Source organism: Felis catus, chromosome C1 (genome assembly GCF_018350175.1).
Source record: "Felis catus isolate Fca126 chromosome C1, F.catus_Fca126_mat1.0, whole genome shotgun sequence".
Taxonomy (NCBI): Eukaryota; Metazoa; Chordata; class Mammalia; order Carnivora; family Felidae; genus Felis; species Felis catus.
This window is the reverse complement of record NC_058375.1, coordinates 168,039,778-168,059,014: the sequence shown is the minus strand read 5'-3', so window position 1 is coordinate 168,059,014 and position 19,237 is coordinate 168,039,778. Positions and strand designations below refer to the sequence as shown.

At 37.1% G+C, this 19,237-nt stretch overlaps 2 long non-coding RNA genes across 2 annotated transcripts in view; both read right to left on the bottom strand.

Moving 5' to 3' along the window:
- The window catches only part of LOC123379192, a 236,429-nt gene that overhangs the window by 19,234 nt on the left and 197,958 nt on the right, over positions 1-19,237 (bottom strand). The gene's annotated exons all lie outside the window — the stretch shown is intronic.
- On the bottom strand, positions 11,664-14,038 carry LOC109502760. Its single transcript, XR_002745053.2, has 2 exons — positions 13,470-14,038; positions 11,664-12,121 (listed from the first exon to the last, which is right to left on the bottom strand). It is a non-coding gene; the product is annotated as an uncharacterized LOC109502760 (long non-coding RNA).

Sequence of the window (19,237 nt, the reverse complement as noted above, 5' to 3'; positions counted from 1 at the left end):
TTTGAATTCTTTATCTTTATCAGGGAGATTATCTCCCTCCATTAATTGAAGTCTTTTATTGAGGTTTTGTCTTGTTCTTTCATCTAGAACATACTTCTCTGTCTCCTGATTTTGCTTGACTCTCTGTGTTTGTTTCTACATATTAGATGACCTCTAATACATAGATGACTATGTATTAGCTACCTCTACCAGTCTTGAAAGAGTGGCCTTGTATAAAAAAAATGAACCTTATCTCCAACCTTGCCCTAGCTTTTTATTGTTTTTCAGACCATTGAGATTGCCTGAGTAGCCTGATTTATTCTTCACAGGCCCCAGTTGTTGGGGATTTGCCAAGATTTGTCAGTATTCCTAAGGGAGAGCTCTCTGACAATGCTACATTTCAGGCTAATTGTAAGCCAGATCTTCAGGCAACAGCTTTTAAGGCATATAAGTATATAGTCTTGTGGGTCCATAATTGTAAACCCTGCTGACTTCTAGACCAGGGATCTAGAGGCATCCACTGGGTTAGGGTTGTCAAAATTGTGGCTTGGAAAGTGTGTATAAGTTCCTTTCAAAAGGGTATCAGTAAGCTGTGGGAGCCTAAGGGAGGGCACTAATATGGTGTCCCCCTGCCCATATTCCCTTGGGGACTCTGTAGCTTGGAAACTTGAAGCCTGCTCCATAGGATGAAGTTCCAGGAAAAGAAAAAAAAAGACTTTTTTTTTAATGAAGATTGGATGTGTGTTTCAGTCTGAAGTTTGTGGAGTGCCCTGGGAGTGGTGGCCTGCCAAGAACTGTCTCTCAGATTGTTTCAGATCTATGGGGCCCAGAAATACAATCCCCACTGGCACTAGAGCCAGGCACTCAAAGGATATCTTCCATCTGTGCATGCCTGCCACTGTGGCAGACTAGGCTGTACCTGAAACATATGTGGGCAAGGTGCTTGGTCAGCCCAACTGGGGTGGGGCAAGCTGCGGCATACGGGGATGGGGGAACTTGGTCAGTCCGGTTGTGGCAGGGCGAATGACACAATTACTGAGTAATCCAAAAGGCTGCCAGCTTTGAGTAGGGTTCAAACAAAGAAAGGATGTAGAAAAAAATCCAAGCTCCCGTATAAGTTATTCTTCTGCTTAGACCATATAATATAGCAGATCCAACAGTGCTTGAAGTGTTTGTGGCAGTAGGGATGCTGAATGAAGCCACTGTAAAGCCAATAAAGGTTTAAAAAAGTGCACAACTTTAATATTTTGGAGCTAAGTTGCGTCATCCTTTGAAGATAATACAAAGGATATATTTTTCTTTTTGAGAAATAGCTTCTGGCGTTTAGAGAATAGGTGCTCTATAGAGAATAGATGTTTAACAGTAGGCCACCAGATAATCCTGAAAACTAAACCGACTATCAAGAACTGATTGTTAATTTACCACCAAGTTATAAAATTGGGGGGTGTGGGAGGCAGGAGCACTCCATCATTAACTAGAAGAGGTATACACAAGATTAGGCTTGAACAATTCCTGAAAACACAAGCAAGGTGTATGACCAAATAATCCAGATTCCTGTGATTCCTACTTCTGCTACCTTGCCTTCACTTTATCAGCCCACACATATGGAAGTTCCTTTCACCAGCTGACCAATGAGAAAAAAAAGTGGTGATGGACTTACAGATGGCTCTGCACAGTATACTGACACTACCTCAAAGTGAAGGGCTACTCCACTAAAGTCCCACTGTGGGGTGGCCCTGAGGACAGTCATGAAGGAAAAGCCCTAGCAGGTACAATTCTGAGCAATGCACCTATTTTTTTTTCCTTTGCCTAGAATGAGAGATGTCTACAAGTATGGATCTATGCTGATTCTTAGGCAAGGGCTATAGTTTGTTTGCTAGTCAGGGACTTGGAAGACACGTGACTGGATTTGTTAAAAAGTTCTGGGTAAGAAGCCTGTAGATGGACCTCAGAAAATGAGCACCGAGTATGAAGATACTTGTGTATCATGTCAATGGCCACTGAAGAGGGACTCTAGCAGAAGAAACTTTAGAAATCAGGTGTACAAGAGTAATCATTCTATAGATGCTTTTCAGCGTCTTTCCTTAGCCATTCCTGACTTTGCTCCACTGGTTCACGAATAAAGTGGTCATGGTGGTAAAGATGAAAGTTGCTCATGAACTTAGCAATATGTACTTCCACTTACAAAGGCCACTCTGTCAAAAGCCACTGCTCATTACTCAACCTAAAAATAGCAGAAATTAACACTGAGAACATGGTGTGCTATTCCCCAGGGGAACCAGACACCTCATGGTAGGTTGATTATTTTGAACCATTTCTTTCATGGAAAAGGCAGAAATCTTTTCTCACTTAAGACAATCATTTTGGATACAAATTTGCCATCCTCAACCACAAGGCTTCAGCCAAAACCACCATCTGTGCACTTTTAGAATGTCTTATCTATCAGCATGGTATTCTACACAGCATCGCTTCCATCCAAGAAACATATTTTACAGTAAGTAAAAAGCACCAATGGGTTTTTGCTCACTGAATTCATTCATCTTACCATGTTTCCTGGAATCAATGGAAAGATTCTAATACAGTGTCAATTGGATGGTCACACACTGTAGGGTTGGAGTAATGTCCTTCCGCATGTAGCATATGCTCTGAATGAATGACCAACATATGATGCTGGGGTTTTGTTCCCCATAGCCAAGATTCATTGGTTGCAGAAACAAGGAATGGAAGATGATTTACTGTTACTGAGTAACATTTGGCAAAAGTTTTGCTTCCTGCCCCCACAAACTTGAGATCTGCTAGTTTAGAGACATTCATTCCAAAGGAAGGAATGTTCCTAATGGGGGATGCAACAATAATTCAAAGAAACTTAAGGTGAAACTGCCACCTGGCCACTCCACATGATGGTGAATCAGCAGTCAAAGAAGGAACTGTAGAGGGTACAATGATTTATTCTGACTACCAAGATAAAATTGTGTGGTTGTGGCAGAATTCTTAGATAGCTCCCCAAACTCCCACTCACTAGGGCACGCACTAGTATAACTCCCTCCCCTCGAATGTGGGCAAAACCTACAAATATGATTGGATAGGCACTCCCTTGATTAGGTTACATTATATAAGACTCAGCTGCAGCAGACTGGAGTAAGATTCTCCTGCTGGACCTGGAAAAATAGCCGTCATGTTGTTAGATAAGACAGCCTCAGGTCTAGAACCCATGAGCACCTTCTAGGAGCTGAAAGCAACCCTCTCTCCCCCTCAGTCAATACACAGAAAATAAGTGGGACCTTGGTCCTAGAACTACAAGGGACTGAATTCAGCCAATAGTCTGAATGACCATAGAAGAGAATCTTGAGTATCAGATGAGATCACAGCCCTGGCAACAACTTGGTTTCAGCCTGGTGAGACTATGGGCAGAGCACCTGGCTAATTTGCACCTAAACTCCTAACCCACAAAAACTGGGAGATAATAAACGGGTATTGTTTTAAATTGCTAGTTTATGGTAACTTGGTATGGACTAATAAAAAAACTAATACAATTGTATTGTTTCTACACAACATGGTAGGGAGGCAGATGTTTATAACACAGAACACTTCTCAGGACTCATATTCTTACAATGAAAACTTCATGGAACACTAAAATACTTCAAAATAACAGAACTACTAATGGCATAGACCCTTCAGGAATTCAGGTTTGGGACACCCCACCTGTCAAGAAACCATGATCAGCTCAGTTGCTTGCTGAAGGCAAAAGGAATAAGGAACAGGTATTAAAAGAAGCAAGGTCTAAACACCAGCTACAACCATGTGACTATTCCCAAAAATGAACACTATAATAGTTATGACTGTTTCCTCCTTTCTTTGATATAGTTGTGTGCATACATTTTTGTGTATATGTCCATATATCTATATAGATGGATGGATGGATAGATAGATATGTCTTTTTCTTTATCACTTTGTTTTCTCCTGCTGTCCTACTATTAAACGTAATATGTGTTAATAACAATTAGCTAATATGTCAGTATTTAAGTTAGAAGATTTCAAAAACAGAGTGGGACTCAGCTAGTAAAGATACGAACAATACCCAAAGACAGATGAAATGACTGTAGAATTTTGTGTCCTCTTTTGGGGGAGGATACAAATTAGCATGTTTTCAGTTTTGTGTAGATGCATCACATTAAGTGGAATCATGATTTAGCTATTAGACATAAATGTGGTTCAAAGCACTATGAACAGATGCCACACTGACAAGAGGTGGTCACCATTGTTCTCTACTTTATCAAGTTGGCTAATCTAGAGCTATGTTTCCCAGAGTCCTCTTCCTCTATATGGTTCTCATTTAAAAGGGGTTGAAAGAAGAAATCAATGTGTGAGAAATAAAGCAGCCACCATTACTTTCTGAAGGTCATCCGAGTTTAAAGGCAATAAGAAACACAAAGATCTTCCAAAAGATTTCAGCTTGTCTTTAATCTTCTTCATGTTGAGAGCAGACCCAAACGTACTCCTAGATTCAGCTTATTCTCACTCTTCCCCAGTCTGCCTTCACCTCCAAATTGCTAACTCAGCTAATGAACAGGAACCCCTACTCATCACCAAACATAGAAACAGTAACCTTCCACAGATTTTTCTACCAGTTCTCCTTTATAGTCCTACGCTAGCAGCTGCACATGTAATTAAATCATTAATACAAAATGAAATTTTAAAAAGGAACATCTTGCTTATATAGAGAGGCATGTCCTAGCTGAATCTAAATAGCTTCAGAAATCCCCTGACCTTGTTGAGCCACACCAGTGCATCAGAGGGGCTGGTTAGCAGCTCTGTTCTCTAGCTTCCCCTACAATTTTTACAAGGCCTTATTCCTATCACAAATCCTTACTCCACAGTATTCAGTGGTCTGCTTCCCTGAGTGAAGCCTGACTGATACTGGAGCTTCTCACTTCTGCAGCCACAAAGGGATAGTTCATGGGCCAGAGTCCATAGTGCACTTACCTGCAAGGAGGCTGGAAAAGACTGGGGACCTGACAAGCAAGCAACAGTGATGTCCACCATTTCTTTTTCGTTTTTTAAATGCTAATTTTGTATTTTAAAGAAAGAAAAATAATAGCCATGTGCTAATTATTTATAGAGCTACCAGGAATATAAAAGCTATATCTTACAAATATCAAGATGCTCCCTTTATCAACCTCCCAATAATACCACTTTAAAGGAGCCCTTTCTTTTGGACACAAGGTGTAGGACGAAAGTTTTGGAATGAAGTTACATTACACAACTCTACAGAGTTCATTTACTTTCTACACCTCTAACTGGTCAAAGACTTTTCACATACTGAAAAGGTGAGTAAGAGGCCATAAAATGCCTTTTAAAAGAACAAGTTCAGCATCTTTGTTAACAACGAAAGAACAATAGTAAAGACCAGAACTAGAGCACTGGCTGTTGTATGTAAGCAATGAATCACGGGAATCTACCCCCAAACACTAAGAGCACCCCGTATACACTGCATGTTAGCCAACTTGACAATGAATTATATTAAATAAATAAACAAACATTACAAAATAAACAAATAAAATAAAATAAAAACCATAGAACTAGATAGTAAGGAAACAGCAAAGAGCATCCTGTCAAGAAGGTAAACGGTGGATGGAGGAGGAGATGGGACAGCAAGCTGAGACAGCAATTAAATCTTTAGAAGAATCCTGAGAGCAGCACCTGAGTGGCTCAGTTGATTAAGCAGCCCACTTCGGCTCAGGTCATGATCTTCTGGTTTGTGAGTTCAAGTCCCACATCGGGCTCTGGTATTGGCAGCTCAGAGTCTGGAGCCTGCTTCGGATTCCATGTCTCCCTCTCTCTCTCTCTGCTTCTCCCCCATGCATGCTCTTTCTGTCTCTCTCTCAAAACCACATAAACATGAAAAAAAGAGATAATCCTGAGACAGAGGATCTGAAAACACTCATAGAACACAAGAATGATGTTAGGGAGCCCAAACTAACAAAGGGAAAAAAAAAACAGCTGAAGTTTCATTGACCAGAAAAAGACGAAGACCGGAATAAAGAGCATTAGAAGAGGGAGTACCTTAAAAATTATGGACCCCATGGCCCCTGCTAACAGGGAGAGAAACAAGAGCAGGAGCACAGATGCCAAAACGTCCCAAGAGAAAAAGGAGTACAACTCTTTTCTCTATCTTTTTCTTTCTCTCTCTCCCCATCCCAACCACACCCACCCACAATGAAAAGATTTTTTTCTATGACACGGTAATTAAATAATTAACACAAATTCAAATTTTAAAAAGTAACATTTTACTTATACAGAGGCATGTCCTGGCTGAATCTAAATTAAGATCAGAAGTGTGAAACCAACAAAGATATTCCTGCCCGCTTGCCACCACCATTATATTATAATATATATATATTATATTATATATATATATATAGAGAGAGAGAGAGAGAGAGAGGGAGAGAGACAGAGAGAGAGAGAGAGAGAGAGAGAGGGAGACAGAGGGAGAGAGAGGGAGTGTGAGCACGTGAGCGAGCCCAGAGAATACTTGAGTAATATGCATGAAACAGAAAGTGACCTGTACAGAGAGATTTGGTAGATAGAGAAAAAAAAGTTATAAATAGTATAGTATCTCCATACATCAGTTGGGAAATTATTACATAAACCCATCATAAATTTGATTTAATTTAATTGTCACCATCAAACTGGTGATTTCCAGAACAAAACAAAAAGGTATAATTAGGAAAAACATTAAAATATAATCTAGTTTTTAGTAGTCACTCTCAAATATCACAGATGAATAGTCTATTGACAAGCTTTGAAGAAAATAATGAAACTTGGCTTATATCTGAAGCTGTGTTACAAAAAAATTGAAGCATAGTTGTTGCAAGAAATATGATGTGATACAGTACATCAATTTAGCTTTTGGTCCTTAAAATCTCCATAAGATCAATCACACTACTTCCTAGTAATAATAATAATAGTAGTATTAATAATAAATAATAATAATAAATAATAATAATCTGATACTAATAATAAATAATAATAATAATAATCTGATACTACTAAGAGCTTACTCTGTTAGACACTTTCTTAAGTGCTATTCTTATCTCACTTAATCCTTGGAACCCTAGAAGGGGAGCACTATTATTGCCTCCATTTCACAGATAAGAAAAATGTACTTGAGATACTAAGTGATTTATTCAAGATCACACAGTAAGAAAAGAAACTCAGTACTTAAACCTACAGCTCTTTGACATGCAATTTCATGCTGTTGTCCAATCGATGCTACCCTCTTCTATCCACACACTTCCAAAACTGTTAATCCAACTACAAACATTATGCATCCCCAGCAAAAAATTTTTCCTACAGATTTTATTAAAAATGTAAATCTTGTGGCGCCTGGGTGGCACAGTCGGTTAAGCGTCCGACTTCAGCCAGGTCACGATCTCACAGTCCGTGAGTTCGAGCCCCGCGTCGGGCTCTGGGCTGATGGCTTGGAGCCCGGAGCCTGTTTCCGATTCTGTGTCTCCCTCTCTCTCTGCCCCTCCCCCGTTCATGCTCTGTCTCTCTCTGTCCCAAAAATAAATAAACGTTGAAAAAAAAAATTTAAAAAAAAATGTAAATCTTTTATGAAACTCTACATTAAAAAAAACAATTACTTTGGTTATTTTCTTGGATTTACAATCTTTCAAGAAGACAGTGTCTGCAAATTCTAGTTTAATTTAAATTCAACCCAAGTTGAAAAGGTTTGCCACTCTCCAGAGTACCACCATTTCTGGTGTGGAACTGCTGACCTTGTTCTAAGTAAGGGATAAACTCACATAGCTTGAATGTAATCCTTAGGGAAAGAGTTGAGTTATTGTTCATGTCCCATTTATATAAAATGCTGACCTTTCAAAATAATCCATTTCTTATTGTGTTTAAAGAATAAAAATAATTGTGCTTATACTTTAACATCAATGATCTATGTTACTTTGACATTGGTTTTTATATCTTATTTTCTGAATACCCAACTTAGGTTTAGTCTTTGGAAATATGACAGTATTTTATGTTGTGTAAAGTAAAATATCACATCCTTAACTCTATACACTTTTAATCTGGGAGGTAAAATGGGTATGTAGAAAATAGCTGTCTCGGGGTGCCTGGGTGGCTCAGTCGGTTAAGTGTCCGACTTTAGCTCAGGTCATGATCTCGCGGTTCGTGAGTTTGAGTCCCATGTCGGGCTCTGTACTGACAGCTCAGAGCCTGGAGCTGCTTCAGATTCTGTGTCTCCCTCTCTCTCTGCCCTTCCCACTCATGTTCTGCCTCTCTCTCTCAAAAATAAGTAATAAAACATTAAAAAAAAGAAAATAGCTGTCTCTACTTCATTAAATCTGATAAAGAGGAGGGGAAAGCCCATTAATTATCTAACTATATGATATTAAATAGTTATTACCAATTATTGTATTGGTGGCATATAGACATTGATTTTGGTTCATATCACAAAGTGTCAACAACACTAAAAAGCCTACTGATTAAAGATAACAAAATTATAACATGTGACACTAACAAGCTTCAGAATGAGAAAATGCCTCCAAGCTTCTTCTTGTTTTATCGCATTTACAAAGAACATTTATTTAAAGGAACATTGCAGAATTTAGAAGTCATTACAAAATATGGTAAAAAAAACTCCAAAAAGATAAATATTAGATAGCAAAGAAAACAGAGTTGTAGTTATAATAATCTTAATGTGGCATAAATTTAAAACAATGACATTCAATGGGATCAATTAAGAGCCATAGGTTAAATAAAATAGATACATCAAGAAAAATATTCAGGGAAGAATGTAAAAAACCTATGTTTTAGTAATGATATATTTAGTTGCAAGGATCAGAAATCTTTTAAAACTAGTTTAATGAAAACAAGGCTTAATATAAAAGTAAACATGCAAATTCCATGGGCATTCAAAGAAAGGGAAATGAAGCACTTACTAGACCATAAGGATCTCAGAAATGGAATTGGAAGGCAGGAACTAAGACACGCCTCCATGTCTTTCAAAGATCACCCATGTCTCTGTTCTCCCCCTCACCACTTTCCTAGACTTCTACACATACAGCATGGCAACATCATCCCCAGCTCTCAACTCTACTGTTACTTTAAGTACCTCCTACTATCAGATGAGCACAATTCCCAGATGCCTCAGCTGTGGGTTAATAGTCCCTGGGTTGGGTCCTCATCCCAAAACACAGACTGAACTGAAAGACAATTTTAATAAAGAAAAACTTTGATACTGGGGCACCTAGCTGGCTCAATCAGTAGAATGTGCCACTCTTGATCCCAAGGTCATGAGTTCAAGCCTCACATTGGGCATAGAGTCTACTTAAAATTTAAAATTTTTTTAATTAAAAAAAAAAAAAAACTTTGACAGGAAAAAAAACCAACAAGTTGCATACCTACCTCCACCTACAAGAAAAACAACAGAAAGAAACAGTAAAATGTAAGCATTAGCCTATATATTTGAATTTCAAATGAGAAAAAGAGAAAAAGAAACCCATATGGTGGCATTGGCCCTGCCCAAATACAAAAAAAAAAAAAAAAGGGGGATTCTCAAAATAATTTATTTGGTCAAGATTTCCTCCCATTTTTAACACAAGTAAAACAACTTTATTTTTAGATTACCTAAATTGGAAACAAATGCTTAACAATACTTTGATTTTGGTTTTTGAACTCAATGAAACTGTTTGAATAACATAAGTCAACAGCTTCAACATGCACATTTTCAAATAAGTCTCTAGATAACATGTAGAAATGATGAACACAGAATTCAGGCCACTATTTTTAAAAGTGTTTAAATGGTACCCTTCAATAGGATTTCTATTATGGTTCAAGAAGAAAAGAAAAATCTCAGAGGTTAATGCAATTTATTTTAAATTGAGTTTTGTTAGGTGGACTCATAAGATAAGTTATTAATTAAAAATCAAATTTTTGTAATGTCTTCTAAGTATGCCTTCTAGGTATATATCTAATATCCAACTATCAAAACATGTGCATATAATATTATATAAAGTATCTCACAAAGCAATAAGAAAATGTCAGACACTGCTGTTTTTCATTCATTACAGAAACACTTTTTAATCTTTTTTTTAGAATCTATAAATTATTTTCTGTTTTCTATAGAATTCTTAGTAACGTGCTTTCCACAAAAGAGGCATTTTAAATTCACTGGCTGATTTTAATTTGCAGTGGTCTATCTTTCTTTTATCTACAATTCCATAAGTTTTATTAAGTGCCCACTTTGTGAAAAGCACCATACTTAGTGATGCAATTAGGTTTTAGACTGGCTTTAATCAGTGATTAAACTTCCACTTTACTCTCCTTTTCTATGATTCCCTAACAAATGAAGAAATACATACTCGAACTGGTAAGTCCTTAGATAATTGAAGATTGATTACATTTCCTAATAATTTACCCACTTTAATTGGTTCTCCTTTGCTTCTATATTCTCTTTATTGCAGGATTCCTCCCTTAGCAATTTTTCTCTGTGCATCTTGAAATGACAAATTAATGTCAAGGAAAAAACCCTAACATTTTTGTACATAATTAATCACTGGAGTCATCTTCAATGGATCTTTCTTTAAATGGGATTAACTAGAAATTTGGACTTCTTTTATTTTCAAATTTTGTGAAGCTGAATTACACTATTTTAGTTAAGAAATGTTTCTGGGGATAGAAACACCAATAATTAATATTTAGCCAATAATGCAGAGAAGTTGGTGGCTTTCAAGTTGTGTGCGGCATTGCTCTAGGTATAGTATATAAAGATTTACAAATTTTTCATCTACCTGGAATTTATGTTCAGCTTTCTTCCAAGTAGTTATCAGTGAAAGCCTCACACTTCCAAATTCCTTCTTGTAATATTAAACATATATATATATATACATATATATATGTATATATATATATACATGCATATATATATACGTATATATATATGTATATATATATACGTATATATATACATATATATATATATATACGTATATATATAGTGTTGACTAAGTATTAAACACATTTTGAAAACTTTTCCCACAATAATGGCTAAAAATGAAGCTCAGTTATAGTACAATAATAAAACACTGCTGTCTACAATCTCACATATTGAGAGGTACAAGCAAAACTACAAAGACTGGTAAATTAAGGACAGATTATATGAATCCAGTACAAGAAAGCCATGAACTAAAATTTTAAAGTAAACTGACTCAGAGAGTTGGGAGGAGAAGACAAACCAGTTGCTAAGGCCAAATCAGGAGCCAAGTACCCTAACTCAGGTGTGAGCAGGTTGAGGCCATTATGTACTAAGTAATAAAGCCAAAGGTCAAAACCCAATGGAGAAGTCAGAGGTCAGATCTTTGGCAAGTGTTGACAACAACCCTTAGTTTCTTCAAAACTAAGGTTGGTGGCAAAATCAGGGGCAGGCAGGAAGGGGGAATGGGGCAGGTCTTCAGGATAAAACAGGGAAGCAGTAAAATAAATAGTATATCCAAAAAGTTAAAGGCCTAAAGGTAACAAGAGAGCAAGAAGTAACAATACTCTATAGCAGTAATCTTCAACAGAACTTTCTACAGGAGTGGAGTGTTCCAACTCTCAGCATCCAGTACAGCGGCCTATCCACGGGTGACTTGAGAGCATCTGAAGTATGAAAAGTGCAACTAAAGAAATAAGTTTTAATTTTTAATTTAAATTTAACTAGTTTAAATTTAAATAACCATTTGTATTTACTATTCTGGACAGTGTACTTCTATGGGGTAGAAATATGACTGACTCCAAATCACATGGACTGTGTTTTATTACTACATGATCTCCTTCAAGGGCCCTGTTATATTATCATCCTTCCACTAGTTAAAAAAAAATGCAGCTCCTTTCGCCCATCATCTGATACTACCCATTCTTCCCTGTTTCCCATCACAGTGATATCCAACCAGGGCAAGATTTTTATTTCTTGAGGGTGTGTTATATCAGAATATTGGGTTGGTGGGCATATAGTTCCTAGGCCCCCAGGTATGTCTGCTGTGCACCTCCCAACGTGCATTTCCCAGTTAATCCACTGCCAGGAGATACCACTTTCCTTGGTCACATCCTGGGGATAAGCATGGAGGTAGTGCTTGCTGGCCTGGCCCTGAAAAGGAGAAATAAGAAGAGAATTGGGAATACAAAGAGTAATGGTGGTGATGGAAAGTGGAAAGAAACAGGACATATTTATAAGAAATCATTCAGGAACATTTTGCTAGACTTCCAAAAGATCCTTCTTTTTTCCCTTCTGAATACTGTGGTAAGATTATAGATCTGATGATCCTGCTCTCTGGAGGTCTCAGACGGCCTGAATTTCAAGTTCAGCTTAAGAGCAGATATCTGAACTATATGAATAAAAGAGATAGTACGTCTGCAATTTCTAGATTAGGTATAGAGGGAGCTATAGGAAGCTGGCCCACCTTATACACTCATAGTGAAAATAATATTAATTCCAAATAATTTGGGAACAGCAGGAGGACATCATCTGTGATAACTAGTCCCTGTTGCATTCTTCTAGAACAGTGACTGCCACATAGCTGGCACTCAGTAATTATGAGTTGAATGCCAAACCATGGTTGTCTCAGCATCGACTATACATTTTTCCAAAAATGATACTGGATGTAAATGTCACCATCCCTGTGGTCTGTCTGCTGTGGATTTCTGAGTCTAAGGCATGGATAAGGATTAGGTAATGCATCACATTTTAACCATCAAAAGTAGAGCAGACTTCTGCTTCCAAGAATATAAAGTAGAAATATTCTTGCCTATTCCTCCTTGCTAACTACAACTAACCTCCCTGGACATCATATATAAAATGCATAAAATTTCTCAAATTTGGAGAAAAGAAGACTGATCAGATAGGAGCCAAGGAGTGACATAAATTTTCTTTTTGCCTCATATATCTCTGACTTGGAGCTAAGGAAATTGGCAACCTGAAAATGCCAATGGGCACAGAAAAAAAGCCCCAACAAAAGCCTCCTGTCTCTAGCCACATAAACAAGAAAAGGCCAGTCTAGCAACACAGAAAACTTTTAGACAATAATTGCTCTACTCTGGACAAACAACATAGAAAAAACTATGGTCTCACTCCCACATCCACAACAGCAAAAGCTAATAGAGAGTTTAGACTTCCACCTTTATGAGGCTGTAAACAAGTATCCCCAAACCCATACCAAACGATATCAGAGAAGGCCAAATAAAGCACTATGACTTTCATCTCCACCAGCAGTGTAGGTGGAGATTGTATGGGGAGCCAAAATTTCTATCTCCACCTGGAAATAATAACATACTTTTCCAAGACCCTGCTGGGGTGGTGGAGGTGGAGGCCTTAGTGGAGAGTTAGGCTGTTCACCATTGCCCAGTGGTATCAAAACAATGCCTCACTGCATGACATTGAAGACAACCTGGAGAACTAGAACTCCCATCTCCACCCAAAAGTAATAATGAACCCTCACCTCAGGTGTCGGTGCAGGCAAAATGGAGAACTTGAACTTCGACCTCCATCTGGCAGTAATGAAGCAGTGTCCTCTCCTCCCTTCTTATGCCAGAGCATCATCAGACAAAGTCAGCTAAAACTGGTTTAAATAAGATCCAGAGTAGCATAATATAAAAATAGCCAAAACCCTAGACAAGAGTGACAAAGGAAAAACAAGAGACACGACACAAATTACCAATATCAGAATTGAAACAATGGATGTCACTTCAGGCTCTGCAGACATCAAAATGATAATAAGGGTTTACTACAACCAACTCAACAAACAAATTTGACAACTTAGATGAAATGGACCAATACCTTGAAAACCACAAACTCTTACAACTCATCCATATATAAAAGAAATCACTGAAATGGTCCTGCAATATTAAGGAAATCTAATGTGTAATTTTAAAACTCACAAAAAAGAAATTCTCAGGCCCACATAGTTTCACAGATTTCTGCCAAATGTTTAAAGAAAAATTAAAACCATTTGTACAATATCTTTTCTAGAAAATAGAAGAGGAATAAGCACTTCCCAACTCATTTTAGGAAGCGATATAACAGCCAGAGAAAAACAGTACAAAGAAAGGAGAGAGAAGAAAGGAAAGAAAGAGAAGAAAGGGAAGAAAGGAGGGAGGGAGGGAGGGAGGGAGGAAGAAGGAAGGAAGGAAGGAAGGAAGGAAGGAAGGAAGGAAGGAAGGAATAGAGAAAGGGAGAGAAAGAGAAAAAGATAAGAAAGAGAGAAAGAAAGAAAGAAAAAGAAAGAAAGAAAGAAAGAAAGAAAGAAAGAAAGAAAGAAAGAAAGAAAGAAAGAAAGAAAGAAAGAAAGAAAGAAAGAAAGAAAGGGGGAGGCAGGCAAGAAATGAACCTTGGCCTAAGTCTCACGCCTTATACAAGAAACTAACTCAAAAAATATCATGAATTTAAATGCAAAATATAAAACTATAAAACTTGTAAAAAACCTTGGAGAATATCTTTATGATCTAGGGCGATGCAAAGAGTTTCTTAGACTTGACACCAAAAGCATGATCCATCAAAGGAAAATTTATAAATTAAACTTCATCAAATTTTAAAACTTCTGCTCTGCAAAAGACCCTGATAAAAGGATGAAAAGCAAGCTATAGAGTAGGAGAAAAATATTTGCAAATTCATATCTCACAAAGGACTAGAATCTAGAATACGTTTTTTAAAATTCAAAATTCAACATTAAGAAAGCAAACAATCCAATTGGAAAACATGCAAAAGACGTTTCACACACACACACACAAACACACACTATATAGATACACACACACGTACACACACACATATACACACACAGAAGTCAACAAACACATAAAAATATGTTCACCACCAATTGCCTTTAAAGGAATGCCTTTAACACCAAAGGTGCCTCATTTAAAACCACAATGAGGCACCACTACATACATATCAAATGACTAAAATAAACAATATTGGCAACATCAAATACCACCTGGATCATTAATACATTGCTGGTGGCAATGTAAAATGGTAGAGCCACTCTAGTAAAGAGTTTGGTAGTTTCTTTAAAAAACTAAATATTCTACAACGAGACTACCCAGCAATTGCAATTCTAGGCATTTATCCCAGAGAAATCAAGAGTTGTATTTACAAACCTGTACACAAATATTTATAAATGCTTTGTTTATAATGGTCAAAAAATGGAAACAACCCACATGTCCTTCAGTGATGAATGCTTAAAGAGACTGATACATCCATGCCATAAAATACCACTCAGCAATACAAGAAGGAATTTTTTTTTCCAAATTTTTATTTAAATTCTAGTTAGTTACCATATAGAGTAATACTGGTTTCAGGAGTAGCATTCAGGAGTAGCCAGTGTTCATCCCAAGTGACCTCCTTAACACATACCACCCACTTAGCCCATCCACCTCCCACCCCCTCTCCATCAACCCTCAGTTTGTTCTTTATAGTTCTTCATAGTCTTTTATGATTTGCTTCCCTCTTTTCTCCCTCTTTCTCCATTTTCATCTGTTTTTCTTAAACTCCACAAATGAGTGAAATCAAATGGCATTTGTTCTTCTCTGCCTGACTTATTTTGCTTAGCATAATACACTCTACCTCCATCCATGTTGCAAATGGCAAGATTTTATTCTTTTTGATGGCTGAGTAATATTCCTTTATATATTTTACGTGTGTGTGTGTGTGTGTGTGTGTGTATATATATATATATGTATATATATATATATATTTTACATATATATATGGGTATATATATATATATATATATAGGTGTATGTGTATATATATATCATATATACATTCATATATATCACTTTGTCTTTAACCATTCATCGGTCAACAGATTTGGGCTCTTTCCATAATTTGGCTATTGATAATGCTGCTATAAACATCGGGGTGCATGTGCCCCTTCAAGTACTTTTGCATCCTGTGGATAAATACTTAGTAGTGCAATTGCTGGGTCATAGGGTAGTTCTATTTTTAACTTTTTGAAGGACCTCCATACTGTTTTCCACAGTGGCTGCATCAGTTTGCATTCCTACCAACAGTGTAAGAGGGTTTTCCTTTCTCCATATCCTTGACAACATCTGTTGTTTCCTGAGTTGCTAATTTTAGCTATTCTGACCAGTATGAGATGGTATTTCATCATGGTTTTGATTTGTATTTCTCTGATAATCAATGATGTTGAGCATCTTTTCATGTGTCTGTTGGCCATCTGGATGTCTATAAGAATGAACTATTAACACACAACTTAGATGAATCTCCAGAGAATCATGCTGAGCAAAAAAAAATCAATCCTAAAATATTATATATGATTCCTTATATATCACTCTTGAATCACAAAATTATACAAATAGAAAACACATATTGACACAGAGGAAGTAGACGTGGGTGTAGGTGCAATTATAAAAGGACAACACGAGGGATCCTTGTGGTTATAGAAAGATTCTGTGTCTTGACAATATCAATGTTAACATCCTGGTTTTGAAATTGTATTATTATTTTACCAGGTATTAACTACTGTTGGGAGAAACTGAGTAATGGGTACACTTGGTCATTCTGTATTGTTTCTTACAATTCCATTTGAGTCTACAATCAACTCAAAATTTAAAAATCCATAAAACTAAAAAAAAAAAAACTTTAAAAACAAAACCAGAGCACAAGGAATGTTCAGGGTCAGGGTGAAAAATAAGTGACATTATTAAATGGGGTTTCTTGGCATTATTTGATAGCTATATGTATTTTGCATATACACATGAAGGAGGAAGAAAAGACATTTTTGCTTTAAAGGATAAAATTAGAAAAAGAAATTATAAGAATACAGGCTCAATGCAGGGAAGGACGTTTGCAATAGTGTGTCCAACACTGTAATGGGTTGCCTAGAGAAGTGAATTTCAATGTAATGCCTTCAAGTAGAAAGAATGTTGCAAAAGGCATAAATGTATTTGGTGGAGGGTAAGCCTCATCAGGGAATCACAAATTCACATGCCAAGAGGGAGCTGGCTAGGTATTGAACAGGAACTGCTAAAGCATGCTGGGGGGAGGAAAAAAGAAAGAGCAGTAAGGAACAGTGGAGTCATGGAAAACTGGAGAAGCCACCTGCAACTCAGCTCTGAGATGCTATTGCCTTGTGAGATTGCAGACCAAAAGGAGATCTTCAGATGTTTCAAGAGAAGCTGGAAATCTGGCCTTTTACATGTAAACTCCCAATAACCAAAATGCCTTTACTAATTTGTTTATTATATTCAAATACTATGAGGTGTAAAACGGTATAATCCAAATAAAACTTATCCTATTGTTTGAATTTCAACACTTCAAATGAATCATAAATAACGGTTCCTATCACGGCATCCTGCATTTCAATGTCCAAAATGTCTTACACTGACATCTATCATAGATTGCTATTTCCATGAAAACATTTTAAGAGTAAATATCTCATTAGCTGCAATTTGTATTAAGACATTAAGGGAATAGTTAAAGCAACGACTTTCTGTTAAGCCCTGCATAGGATGGCCAACTTTTTTTGAAAGTCATTTGTGAAAGCTCTAATTTTCTTGCAGAATATATTTTCTTTACCACATATTCAGACATATAATTAAATGTTTCATTGTTCAAATTTACTTCACAAAGGTATGTTTTTCTCTCCTGACATGACTGAAACTTTCTTGAGAGGAATTGTCAAGTCTTACATTTCCTTTTTCTATCCTTAGTATTACTTACTATAGTTTGGGTCATACAATAAGTGCTCAAAAATGGTTAGATCATAATGATTTACTTACTACCAGGCCTTGTGTCAAGTGATGTAACTGAGGATATTCCTGGTCAAAAAGGTAAAAGTTTGGATAAGTGGGTCGTAAGATTTACACACACACACACACACACACACACACACACACACACACACACACACTAGAATATTACTCAGTGATCCAAAAGAATGAAATCTTGCCATTTGCAACCACATGGTTGGAACTAGAGGGTATCATGCTAAGCAAAATAAGTCAAGCAGAGAAAGACAAATATCATATGATTTCACTCATATGTGGAATTTAAGAAACAAAACAGATGAACATAGGGGTAGGGAAGCAAAAGTAAGATAAAAACTGAGAGGGGCAAACCATAAGACACTCTTAAATACAGAAAACAGACTGAGGATTGCTGGCGGGTGCTGGGTGGGGAGATGGGTTAAATTGGCGACGGACATTAAGGAGGGCACTTGCTGGGATGAGCACTGGGTGTTATATGTCAGTGATGAATTGCTGAATTCTACTCCTGAAACTAATACTACACTGTATATTAACTAACTTGAATTTAGATAAATATTTTTAAAAGAAAAAAATAAAGAAGCTTCATCAAAAACTACTTTTATGAACACTTGGTTCCACACACAAAGTGAGTTTCAGAAATGCCCATATGCCAAGAGTGGAGCTGTTCAGCTGTTGTTGATGGGCATCATGCCCCAGGCAAAGGTCCTACTTTTCAAGACAATGCAGTTTTCACACCACTGTCTCCTGAATGGGTTGAGTCATTCTGCTTTCCACCCCAGAAGCTTTATCTCCTTTAACATATTTCTTTGCCTCCATCAAATTTCTCCACACGTTGTGCATGCCTTTTCCCCGACGGCTGCTCCAAATATGACACATCCCATTCTTTTTTATCCACTAATGTGGTAACTGTTATTTGGGCTTCATGAACACATTTTTTTATAGAAAGAAAAAAGGACACAAAAAAATCCACGTCCTACTGGGAATTTCAGCTTCAAAACTCAGTTCTGAGGACGCAAGCTGCATTGGGAATGGTTGACCAGAATTGTGGGCATGACAGTATGTAAACTTCAATACTAGAACAGTCTTCTCAGATCCTGAAATGCCACAGAGCAGTACAAAGGAGAGAGATGTGCTCTCTGCTATTTCATATCACCTTTTAGTCCTAAAAAAATAAAGGTACCAAACAACAGACAATGTCTCTCAAAGTGCAGTTCCTTTGCTGACTTTGAGTGTCAGATCTTACTCTAGTGAAAACAGTAACAACAGTGTGACTTGAGCTTTTTATTTTTTTTTTCAATCTATAGCGAAAAGGAAGGCAATTTCTTATTTACCTGGTTAATGGACCAGCCTGTTAACTGGTGACTGACTTCTGCCCTTGCTTCCCCCACCCCTGTAGTTTATTCTCCAAGAGCAGCTAGTGAGCCTTTAAAAGACTTCAGATGGTGAACCTCATCCACTCCAAACTGCAATGGCTCTG